Raw genomic sequence first — 13,109 nt, 5'->3', positions numbered from 1 at the left:
AGCCTTCATTCTAGGCACGAAAATGCTCTGAAATAGGCAACACTTAACTCATTTGTTTATTATCTGTGTGAACAAATCAGGCTAGAGTGTTCACAGAGGTCAAGCTTCTCACATCACAAAGAAAAGATAAAATAGGTTGAACAACATGTCCTTACTTGAAAATAGCTCCAAAATAGTTGGAAAAAAACAAGATGTGAGTATGGTACATCAGTCACATTAAAAACACACACACACAAGTTGGCCGGGCGCGGTGGCTCAAGCCTGTAATCCCAGCACTTTGGAAGGCCGAGGCGAGCAGATCGCGAGATCAGGAGATGGAGACCATTCTGGCTAACACGGTGAAACCTCGTCTCTACTAAAAATACAAAAAATAAAAATAAAAAAAAAATAGTCGGGCGAGGCGGCGGCGCCTGTAGTCCCAGCTACTCGGGAGGCTGAGGCAGGAGAATGGCGTGAACCGGGAGGCGGAGCTTGCAGTGAGCCCAGATCGTTCCACTGCACTCCAGCCTGGGCGACAGGGTGAGACTCTGTCTCAAAAAAAAAAAAAGAAAAAGAAAAAAAGTTATATGTGTTTGCTTCTTTATTGTTTTTAATGTCAATCGCATAGAAAAAAACAGAATGAGTTTACAAAGCTAACTGTAACAATGACTTCTGGGAAGACCATGATAACCTTAAATCATGAGGGGTTACATGATTTAAGAATATAGGTAATTTTTGAAAATAAGCCGTATGTCTGCTCATTGATGAAACGTGAAAATAGGTATAAATAATAGATTAAAGTCCTCCATAACCTCACAACCTAGAGATAACTGTTGTTACTATTTCGGCGTAGGCGGAGGATCATCATGGCAGGGGAGGAAGGACTGGACTGGAGCTCTGACTCGGACAGACCGCAGTGTGCAGAGGCTTGCATGGTGAATCTTAGCTCCAGAACCACCGGAGGAACAAACCAGGAAACCCGAGGGGACCCACAGACCCTCTGAAGGAAGCAGATTGCACCTGCAAGACCCGAAGACACCCCTAATACTACTGTGACTGCTCAAACTGCGGCTCCGCCCCGAACACACACCCGCACTGATGGTCTAGTTGGCAGAAGTTTCTGACCTTACCTGGAGCTGGGTCAACTTAGACAGCCAAGCGAAATACGGGATAGAGGAAGCAGCGGGAAAGGCCCTGGGAGCGCGCTGGGTCCCCACGCCGACCATTCCTGCCTGGCAACACAGGGATCCATCCAGGGCGCCAGAGGCACAGGGAAAACGCGAGAAATATTTTACTTCTAATAGAGGCATACGAGAAATATCACAAATTTCTATTTGTTTGTTTTTAACATTAATGAGTGATGAATTATGTGAAATGTCATATGCATGTGTATATATATATATATATGAAAATCATGCTTTTTTTCTTACCTTTAATGATTCGTTAATGTGTGTATTAGTCCATTCTCATGCTGCTATGAAGAAATACCTGAGACTGGGTGATTTATACAAAAAAGTTTAATTGACTCACAGTTCCACATGGTTGAGGAGGCCTCAGGAAACTTACAATCATGGTGGAAGGACCTCTTCACAGGGCGGCAGGAGAGAGAATGAGTGCAAGCAGGGGAAATGTTAGACCTTATAAAACCATCATATCTCATGAGAACTCACCTACTATCACGAGAACAACATGGGAAAAACGGACCCCATAATTCAATTACCTCCATCCAGTCCCTCCCACGACATGTGAGGATCATAATTAAAGATGAAATTTGGGTGGGGTACAGCCAAACCATATCAATGTACTTTCTAATACTGAACCACTCTTGAATTTTTAGAGTAAACTTCATTGCCCATGATGTACTTATTTTCAGATAAATCATTTTGTACTTAATTCTTTTTCTTATAATTTTATGTGAGAATTGACTGGGATTCTGTGTTTTTGCTGATTTTTAAGTGAAATGTTTTTCCTTTACTTTTTGGAGGGATAATTGAACCAGGACAGCTTTCTAGTCTCACAGCTTGAGAGTTCTCCTTGTCCCTTAAAAAAGAAATTATGTGGGCTTCAGGGTGTGATAAAAGAGACGAACTTGCAATTTCTGAGGTTGTTTTCTTTGTTCTTGTTCCTTTTATCTGGATCTTCCTGATGTGCAGACTTTTGTTCTGGAAGGTGTCTGGTTTTCAGTTTTGAGGTTCACATGACCCTGGACCCAAGGCAATTTCAGCACCATTAGAACTCCTCATGGTTTTCTTGTCCTCATTCATTTAGCATTTTGTATCTATGCAAGTGAATGTCATGGAATGTTTCCACCACAAATACATGAAAAATGTCTGAGATGATGGATATCCCAGTTACCCCAACTTGATCACTGCACATTGTATGCGTGTATCAAACTATCAGATGTATCCCGTACATATGTATGATTATTATGTATCAATAAAAATAAAAACTGGGCCAGGCATGGTGGCTCATGCCTGTAATCCCGGCACTTTAGGAGGCCGAGGTGGGCAGATCACAAGGTCAGGAGTTTGAGACCAGTCTGGCCAACATGGTCTTTTAGTAGAGATGGCCAATCCCATCTCTACTAAAAATATGAAAGTTAGCCGGGTACAGTGGTGGGTTCCTGTAATCCCAGCTACTTGGGAGGCTGAGGCAGGAGAATCGCTTGAAACAGGAAGGTGGAGGTTGCAGTGAGCTGAGATCAAGCCACTGCACTCCAGCCTGGGCGAAAGAGTAAAACTCTGTCTCAATAAATAAATAAATAAAATGAAATTAAAAAAAAAAAAACTAAAAAAACCACATGAATATGTACAAAACACTGAGAGAATAAATGTTGACCTCACAGAAGGGGCTAGCTTGAAGGTAAACTTAGACTCTTGCAGTACATGGTGTGGATGTGAAGACCGACAGCAGCAAGACATTTTGTAGGGCAGGGTTTCAAACTGCAGCAAATGAAAATACACTCAATTTCCCACAGGTTCCTGATAAGACGAAGAGAAACCTGGTAAAGTATCAGTCAGAGAACAGAAATGCCTGCCTCTGCCTCTGCTTCGTGTCAGGGTTCATGAAATCTGCACTGTGTGGAACCCGGGTAAGCCGTGGTGACCTCTTCTTTGCTTTTGTCTTACCTTATTAAAATTAATGCAGAGTGAAATGATTTTCTATAAGAGGAAGAAATCTGAGTCACAAGTAAAACACTTCGCATACTAAAAATTCAACATTTGTTTTCAAAATGTCTTCAGATGGTATCTGACATCTTCCTCTGACGCAAGACAATATGCCAGGTTTTTGTCTGAATATTTATGATTCATTGTTGTATTTCAGTGAGCCCTAAATCTCCTTTGTTTTACTCAGTTTCTTGAGCTTTTACTTAGAAGACGTGAATCAGCGCTTCTGGAAGTCTGCATAAATAAAATGTTTATCAGAGCCAACCATTCATACAAATAATTTTTTTGAAAAAAATTATTAATATTAAATTGTAACACTGTTACCAAAATTTTCAAAATACACATGCTTAATCAGAAAATACAAAAGATTATCTGTCTAAAGAACATGTATTAACCACTAAATTCAGCCCATATATATTTATTATATGAGTAATACAATGAGGGCATTTATAAATGAATGCCCTGATTATATTATTCATTTTTATTTTTTATAAACTAATGCCCTGATAATATGTTGTAAACCTAAGGGAACTGGGACAAGAACAAGGATTAACAGTGTCTGTCTATATGTTTAAAGGGATAATGTATTTAGAAACATTCCTGTCAACCATCTGAGTAATTACGTGGGCAGGGTACTTGAGATATGCTGAATTTTTATGGCAGAATCTTCAGCATATGGATTCCTTGTATGTAATTTGGAAAATTTTTTTTACATTACTGTATAATAATATAGATGTAGTAATATGGTAATATAGATTAATATGTAGTAATGGAGATGCCTTGTAAACTTCAAAGGTGTGGTAAACATTTAATCTATCATCAAGACAAGGACAGATTTAAGAGTGAAATGAAAGATGATTTAAATTACCCCCACTGAGGGAGTCTAGAACTGCTCAGGCCAGGCTGGGATGTGTGGTCAGCCCACTCAGGGGCCGTGACTTCCAAGTGAACCCATAACTATGTACGTACACAAATGACTTACGCTTGTAACTCAGGAGTCTTAGGAAACATAGAGGCTTTGGCCTGTTAGGATGCTAACTTTTAACAATCAAATTATTCAAGGGATCCAATTTACTGGGAGACTGAGGCAGGCAGATTGCTTGAGCCCAGGAGTTTGAGACCAGCCTGTGCAACATGGCGAAACCTCATCTCTACAAAAAAATACAAAACATTAGTTGGGCGTGGTGGTGTGCACCTGTGGTCCCAGCTCCTCAGGAGGCTGAAGTGGGAGGATCACTTGAACTCAGGAGGTTAAGGCTGCAGTGAGCCATGATCATGCCACTGCACTCTAGCCGGGGTGACAAAGTGAGACCCTGTCATAAAAAAATTACTTAAAAATAACTTAAGCATCATCCACTTAAATGTGGATGATTTATACAAACAGCAACACATGACAAGAGTGCAATAATGAGCTCTGGGATTATTGAGAGTTTCTGGTCCTCAGATCAACGGGAACTAATAAAGGTACAAACACACATGGTTGGGGAGACCTTCTTCCAACAAGGTATTGTGGATTTTAAGAAAAAAGTCATAAGATATTTATCCTTCGAAAGTAAGTCTAATTGAATGAGAGACTTACCATAAGTAGTGAGCTCATTGTTTCAGTTGTTGTTTTGTTTGCTTTTTTGTTTTGGTTTTTTGGATTTCAGAGACCAAAAAATGAACTAAAAGATGATTTAACCCCCAAAATAAATGTATTGGAGCATATTATTGGATAAAGAAGATGTGCATATACATCATGGGATACTATGTAGCCATGAAAATGAGTGAAACCGTGTCCTTTGTAGCAACACGGATGGAGGTGGAAGTGTTATTCTAAGCAAATTAACACAGGACAGAAAACCAAATATGCATGTTCTCACTTATAAGCCGGAACTGAACACTGGGTTTGGTGACGGACACAAAGATGGCAACAATAGACACTGGGGATGAAAAGAAGGGGAAGGAGAAAGTGGGGCAAGAGCTGAAAAACTTGACTATTAGCTACTATGCTCACGACCTTGGTAATGAGAACGTTTCCACACCACATCTCAGCATCACACAATATACCCATTTAAAAAAACCTGTATCTTTTTATGGCTGCCTAGTATTCCATGTTGTATCTGTGCCACATTTTCTTAATCCAGTCTGTCATTGATGGACATTTGGGCTGGTTCCAAGTCTTTGCTATTGTGAATAGTGCCTCAGTAAACATACATGTGAGTGTGTCTTTATAGTAGCATGATTTATAATCCTTTGGGTATACACCCAGTAATGGGATCACTGGGTCAAATGGTATTTCTAGTTATAGATCCTAGAGGAATCTCCACACTGTCTTCCGGTGTGAGTTCATGTCCTTTGCAGGGACATGGATGAAGCTGGAAACCATCATTCTCAGCAAACTATCACAAGGACAGAGAACCAAACACTGCATGTTCTCACTCACAGGTGGGAATTGAACAATGGGAACACACGGACACAGGGCAGGGAATATCACACACCAGGAACTGAGGTGGGGTGGGGGGCTGGGGGAGGGATAGCATTAGGAGAAATACCTAATGTAAATGATGAGTTGATGGGTGCAGCAAACAAACATGGCACATGTATACCTATGTAACAAACCTGCACATTGTGCACATGTACTCTAGAACTTAAAGTATAATAAAAATAAAATTAAAGAAATCATATAAACTAGTAAACATATACTTAATTTCCATACAAACAAAGAAGAAAACCTGTCCTCATACCACCGAACCTAAAATAAAAGCTGGCAAAATTCTGTTAGGGTTTATCAAAAGAAGCTTATACGAAAGCCCACATATAAACATATATGAAAGTCTCTTATATGAAAGTTTCTTATATGAAAGTCTATATATAAAAATATATGAGGCCGGGAGTGGTGGCTCATACCTGTAATCCCAGCACTTTGGGAGGCTGAGGCAGGCAGATCACCTGAGGTCAGGAGTTTGAGACAAGCCTGGACAACATGGTGAAACCCCGTCTCTACGAAAAATATAAAAATTAGCTGGATGTGGTGGCGGGTGCCTGTAATCCTAGCTACTTGGGAGGCTGAGGCAGGAGAATCACTTGAACCTGGAAGGTGGAGGTTGCAGTGACCCGAGATTGTACCACTGCACTCCAGCCTGGGCAACAGAGAGACTCCATCTCAAAAAAAAAAAAAAAAAAAAAAAAAAATTAAAAAAAATTAAATAAATAATAAAAACATCTGTCTGCCTGTCTATCCATCTGTCCATCTGTCTGTCTCTTCTCATCCTGCTGACCCATTCCTATTGAGAGTGGTGCCTCTTTCTCACGGGAGTGATGATGAATTTGTCCTGGTCCAGTTTAGCCATTCACTGTTTCCTGGACTTCTCTGAAGCATTTAACACTGTCTGAAATTCTCTTTCCTTAGCTACTGTGATTCCGCACTGTTTGAATATTATCTTTCTAATTTCCTTTTCTGACATTTACTCTTTGTCTTCTGGTTGGTTCCATTTCCTCTGCTATAATCTAAATGTGCCACAGAACTCAGTTTGTTAAACTTCTTTGCAGATCTCTTTTCTTGGTGATTATATCAGCTCTTATAGTTCCAATAATCTATACCCGAATCCTGAATCAATACTTCCATTCAGATTCTCCTGCTGTTCTCTCACTACCTATTAAATACTCCCACTTGGACATACCATGCTTGCCTAATTCTTGAAATCCAAATAGATTTTTTCCCCCTTTACACCTCTTGTTTGCCAAGAACACCCTATCTCCAAGCCTCAAAATGTGGGAAACAGCAAAGATCCTTCCTTCTTTCCCAACAGCCATCACATCATCTTGGATTTACTTAGAAAACGTCTTTTGCATTCATTGCCACGTATCTTCCAAACCATTCTAGTTCAATTCGTCATTCCTTGAAACTGAGATTATTAAACCTATTTCTGTCCATAGTGTTTTTATTCCACTCATCAAATTTATACGTTGTAATCCCATTCACTTTCTCAAAATCTGCTTTACATGAGTTTCCTCTCTGCTCCCCACAGCGTCGATGAATATTCCTCATGGAACAACTTTCAGATGCCTTATCCTGACCTGCAAACCCTCCACCATCTTGTTACAGCTGTTCTAAACCCTACCTTTTGCTTTTGCTTTCAGTACTCTCCACCTGACCCAGCCCTCTGCCCAGCCTTCCAAGCCACATGGCCATGAAGTGTTGTGCTGCCTGCGCCTGCTTGGTTTACTGTGCCTTCCTTTAACCTCTTGCTTCTGCAAACCCATCCTCCTCTCCTCTCTGACAGGGGCCATCACCATCTTCATAAAGAGAGCCAGTGACGAGTCCTGCCCTGGGACCTAGGAACGACCCAAGAAGCCAGGATTACCCAGAACCCCAGATCTGCTGACACCTCCATGTCTCCCACCAAGGCTGGAGAAAGGCAGAACCCTAACCTGAGACAGGTGAGTAGCCTGCGGCCACATTGCCATACTGTCCTCAAGGAAAACCTTTCCCAGGTAAGTACACCTTTACTGAAGTCTCCAGTCTCTCAACCGATCCCAAGTGTGATTTATGAAAAGTCATGATATTGGATGAAACTTCCTGAAACCAAGTCTCAACCTTTCCTTTTTAAGGTTCAAACCAAGTCCTAACATTTAAGAAAGTATTAATTCTATTAATCATCTTTGTAGTCATCCCTTTATTCTCTGATCAGTATTTGTTGCAGCAGTTTCTCAGCACAGGTGATTTTCCTTTAATAAAGAAACCACCCATAATTTCAAATTTTTTTGATCAGGAAGTGTTCCTCGGATGCATAATAGAGAAAGGGAAGTATGACCGCCCTGCAAAGAAGGAACCACAGAGAAACGTCCTCGAGTGCTTACAGCAGCAAGGTGAGGAGAGAATTCGGTCACTAAGAGAGAACTGACTTCAAAAGGTAAATGCAGAAGTTTTCTCTTTGAGAATAGAAACAAGGTGAGCTATTCTCAACAATTCCATTCAACCTTTTGTGGGAAATCAGGCCAGTATAATATGGAAAAAAGAAAAAAAATCAGCAAGGGAAAAACACTCGTCATTTTCATATAAGATTATATACTTAGAAAAATAAAATAAATCTTTATATAAAATATTATAAAATGTGAGTTTTGCAAGGTTGCTGGATACAAATTAATATGTGGCATTACTGAGAACAATGATTTAAAAGTAAGCATTTAAAAATATGCCTCATTTACAATAGCACCAAAAATGTGAAATGCTGCAGAAATGCGTACACACATGCACCAGGAAACATGCAAAACCCACTCACAGTAGCACTGTTCGAAATAACCCCAGGGTGTAAACCAACCCATTGGCCATCAAGAGTGAAATAGATGAGTCTGAAAAATATAGTGAGACCTTGTCTCTACAAAAAACGTTTTAAAAAATTAGCTGGCCGGGCACAGTGGCTCATGCCTGTAATCCCAGCATTTTGGGAGGCCGAGGTGGGCAGATCACGAGGTCAGGTGATTGAGACCATCCTGGATAACAAACACAGTGAAACACCATCTCTGCGAAAAATACAAAAAATTAGCTGGATGTGGTGGTGGCGCCTCTAGTCCCAGATACTCGGGAGGCTGAAGCAGGAGAATGGTGTGAACCCAGAAGATGGAGCTTGCAGTGAGCAGAGGTCATGCCACTGCACTCCCACCTGGGCTGCAGAGCAAGCTCTGTCTCAAAATAAAATAAAATAAAATAATAAAAATAAATTTTAAAAAAGTTAGCTGAGCATAGTGGCATGCACCTGTAGTCCCAGCAGGCTGAGGTGGCAGGATCACTTGAGCCTGGGAAATGGAGATTGCAGTGAGCCAAGATCATGCCACTTCTCTCCAGCCCTGGTGACAAAACAAGGCCCTGTCTAAAAACAAACAAATCGTAAAACAAAAAAGTAGAATAATGATTCATTTAGAGAAAACTATACAGTAATATAAATAAAAGAATTGCAACTCTGTAAAACAATACTAATGAATCGCAAAACGTGTTGATGCATGAAAGAATTGACACCAAATGATTATACACCGTCTGTGGTGGCTTTTCTATGTTAATAAAGAGACCCTCCCACAGGCACATACATGGCACGACTTCCCAGTGAGAAACGTGGGAGAGAAGACAGGAGGAGACGTGGAATCTTTCGGGGCTAGAAATGTCCATTTCTTGAGGTGTGTCGCGTTTGTGCGCGTGTGGACCTTGGACTGCACGTGTGCCTCCATCAGGGGCTGGTCTTCAATGGGCAGGACCTGGAGACGGGGTGCACCGAGGCACAGCTGGAAGGTCCTACCCAGAGACTGCAGGGCAGAGCAGAGGCACTCGTTCCTTGTGGGAACTGAGCTCCACGGGTCTGCCCGAGTCCTGCAACCTGAGAGTGTGTGGCCGGGGAGCTGAGCACAGGGGTCCGCTGGCGCATCCCACCAAAGCTGTGAAGTGGTGCAGGGGACACGGTGCTGGGAAGAGCTGCCATGCCAGGTCCCATCCCCAGATGCTGTCCCTGCTGAGATAGCCAGGTTCTTGCGAGCAGGGCCCGGCAGCCCTGCAGGGGTTCCGCTCTGCAGAGTGGGCTCTTAGACGGCCCTTAAATTCTTCGCAGTGAGTGACCAGAGGGAAGGTGGGCAGGGCGAGTGGGGAGCCACAAGGCTCGGAGCTGAGTGAGGGCCTCAAGGACCCTTCCAGAATGCAAATGAATATTTACTGGAAAGAGACCATTAACCCAACGCAACCAGAACGCTTTGAAGAGACAAGATGCATTTTCTTTTCCATAGTGGGAAGAGGGGCTCACCGAGGCAGATGAGTTAGCACAAAAAAGAGGGCGTCTTCCTTTCCAACACATCGGACTGAAGACAGTCTCAGGCTTGCCAGGTCCATATCACATATATTCATAGATTCCTTAACTTTTACGTCAGAAGCAAATCCACTTTCCTTCTTCATGTCTTTTATTATTGTGAGATCAAAAGACTCCCAAAGGAAATTTAACTCCAATGTTTAAAATTGAAGTCTAGCTCGCGCTTCTGAAATGACGCGTGAATAATTCATGCTTGAGAGGGAAGCGCTGGCCGCACTTTGGAGGCGCCGCCCCGGGGAGCCTGGTACCAAGCCAAGCTCTGCTCGCGCCAGGAGGACGCGGGGACATCGCACTGTCCCCCACGCCTGGCCTGGGCTCCTTTCATCTTGGCCCTAATGATCGAATTAAAGAGGGATAAAAATCTTTGTAAAGAATCTCTGTTGGATGTCTGCATGGTTCAGAGAAGCTTCTCAAGTAAACGCCCGCTGCACAGACTTGGAATTTGCAGAACATGAACACTTAATAACGGGCAGTGTGTGCTCCCTCCCCATTCTCCTCTCCTATACACACAGTAGCTCAGACACACACTCACAACCACACACTGACACATGCACACATAACTACACAATCACACACAACCCTATACTCAAGCTCACAACTACAATCACACATACACACGGCCATGTGCTCACACATGCACATACGATCACACAGTCACACACAACCCTATACTCACATAACTACACATTCACATATGCACAGCCACAGGCACACACATACATATATGACTACACAATCACACACTCAACCCTATCCTTACAAACACACATACACAACCACATGCTTACACATGCATGTATGACTACACAGTCACACACATAACCCCGTACTCACGCACACTACACACACATGCACAACCACACGCTCACACATATACATATGACACAGTCACAGAAAACTACACACACACAACCACATGCTCCCACATGCATGCATAACTGCACACACACACAACCATATACTCAAACTCACAACTGCAATCACACACATTCATACACGGTCACATGCGGTCACATGCACATTCAACTACATAATCACACACACAACCCTATACTCACACACACAACCACATGCTCACACATGCACCCATAACTACACACACACACAACCATATACTCAAACTCACAAATGCAGTCACACACATTCATACACGGTCACATGCTCTCACACGTCCATATGACTACATAATTACAGCCATGTACTCACACACTCAAATACACAGTTACACACAACACAATCACATACACACAATAACATGCTCACACATGCATATAGGACTACCCAATCACACATACAACTCTACACTTACACAATTACACAATCATACACACTCACACATGACCATATACTCACACATGCACATACAACTATGCAATCACACACAATCATATATTCAAACTCACAACTGCACAAACATACAGACAACCACATGCTCACATATGCACATACAACTACACAATTACACAACCATATACTCACACAACTACACAATCACACATAACCATATTCTCACAACCACACTATCACACCCACTCACACACATAAAGCATTTAAACCTAGACTGCATTCATTTTCAAAATAATCCCTATCTCAATGCTTTATGTATTAATATTAATTAACACAAAAAACTGTCGACACAATGTTTTTCTGAACTAATTTTTAAGTATCATTCACATAGAAATAATTAAATGATCTAGCTTAGTGAATTTAAAAGGCAGTCATTTAATTTACATAAAATGTGTAAAGTTTCAACTGAAATTTTTATTGTCTGTTTCTGTGGACATTGTTAGGCTCAGTAAAAATAATTTCACAGTGTTTTAAAGCAATTGCATCACTCCTCGATATCACATGATTTGAGTTATAACACAGTCATAACTAAATCATATATTGGGAAATCTCTCATAGCTTAAAAGCCAGGCAGCCTACAGCGGCTTTGCCTTTCTGTAACCTTCTCCTTGTATTATGTGATACATCCCATGGGGAGATTCTAGGATAAGATGACACCAATGTAAAAGTAAAATCACCTGAAAAGAGCAATTATAACGTCATTTATGAAGTTTTTCAGTGAGGTTATTTGGAACAAAATGACTGTTTTGTGTTCTGAATACACAGAAGTTGCATAAATATTGGCTGTGTCCATGGTGTTTACTTAAAACAATGCACATTTTGGTTACTGTTGCTAGTCTTAGAGTGATCTGTGTTACAGGAAGTTTCTGTATTAAAAATGAGGCCGTCTTTGTACAACACATTTTTAATGTCTGTCTTACGTTTATTTTAATTAGCATAAGTCAATGAAAGAAAACCTTAATAAGATTGACAATTCTGGTGGTGAGCTTTGGCTATTGAAATGGGATGCCTCTTCTAGGGATTTGTATAGACTCCGAGTGGGGCTCCCAGGGGTGAGTGCTGACTGCTAGGGGCTCCCTCCCCAGCTCACGTACCACCGGCTTTACACACAGACCCACTTCTGGGCTAGCTGCTGCTACAGACAGTCAGCTCACTCATTCCAAGATTAGCATAAATATTAACATGCCTTTCTCCACCAAAAACTTAGTGACTCTGACAACTCATCCCACAGAAACAAATAACCTCTTGATGACTATCTATCTCTCTGATTTATTTACAATAGCTCCTTTTAATCTGGTCATTTATTACCCACACTAACTCAGGGTTGCTAGAATCCGTCCATCCTTCCTTTTACACCTGCCTGATCGAACCATCTTTGAAACAGGAGGTCCAGTTGTTCTAACAACTTGTGAGTTCCTGCACCTCCTGCTGGGTGGTTACTTGTGCACAACCTTCTCTCACAAATATCAGACACAGATTTTCCACTAATTTCTGTGATTATTTGCAAAGTAAGGTGTATATTCCTCCTGAAATCATTTCTTCAAGAGGGCGGAATTTCCATTTGTTGGTTAACAAAACAGGAGCAGTTGGCCTGTGTGGAGACGAAGGGGATTATCCTTGTCCCAGCTCTGCATCCAAAGATAACTGCCCTGTCACTCACACCACAATACTTCCCTCCTCCACCCTCCAACAATTGGTGACAACAATCGCAGTAAAAAGCTCTATTTGCAGAAAAAGTTAACTGACACCCGGATTTAAAAAATATATGGTGGATTTGCAGTTTTCT

Source organism: Trachypithecus francoisi, unplaced genomic scaffold (genome assembly GCF_009764315.1).
Source record: "Trachypithecus francoisi isolate TF-2019V2 unplaced genomic scaffold, Tfra_2.0 Lachesis_group19, whole genome shotgun sequence".
NCBI classification, from domain to species: Eukaryota; Metazoa; Chordata; class Mammalia; order Primates; family Cercopithecidae; genus Trachypithecus; species Trachypithecus francoisi.
Note: the sequence above shows the minus strand (reverse complement) of the source record.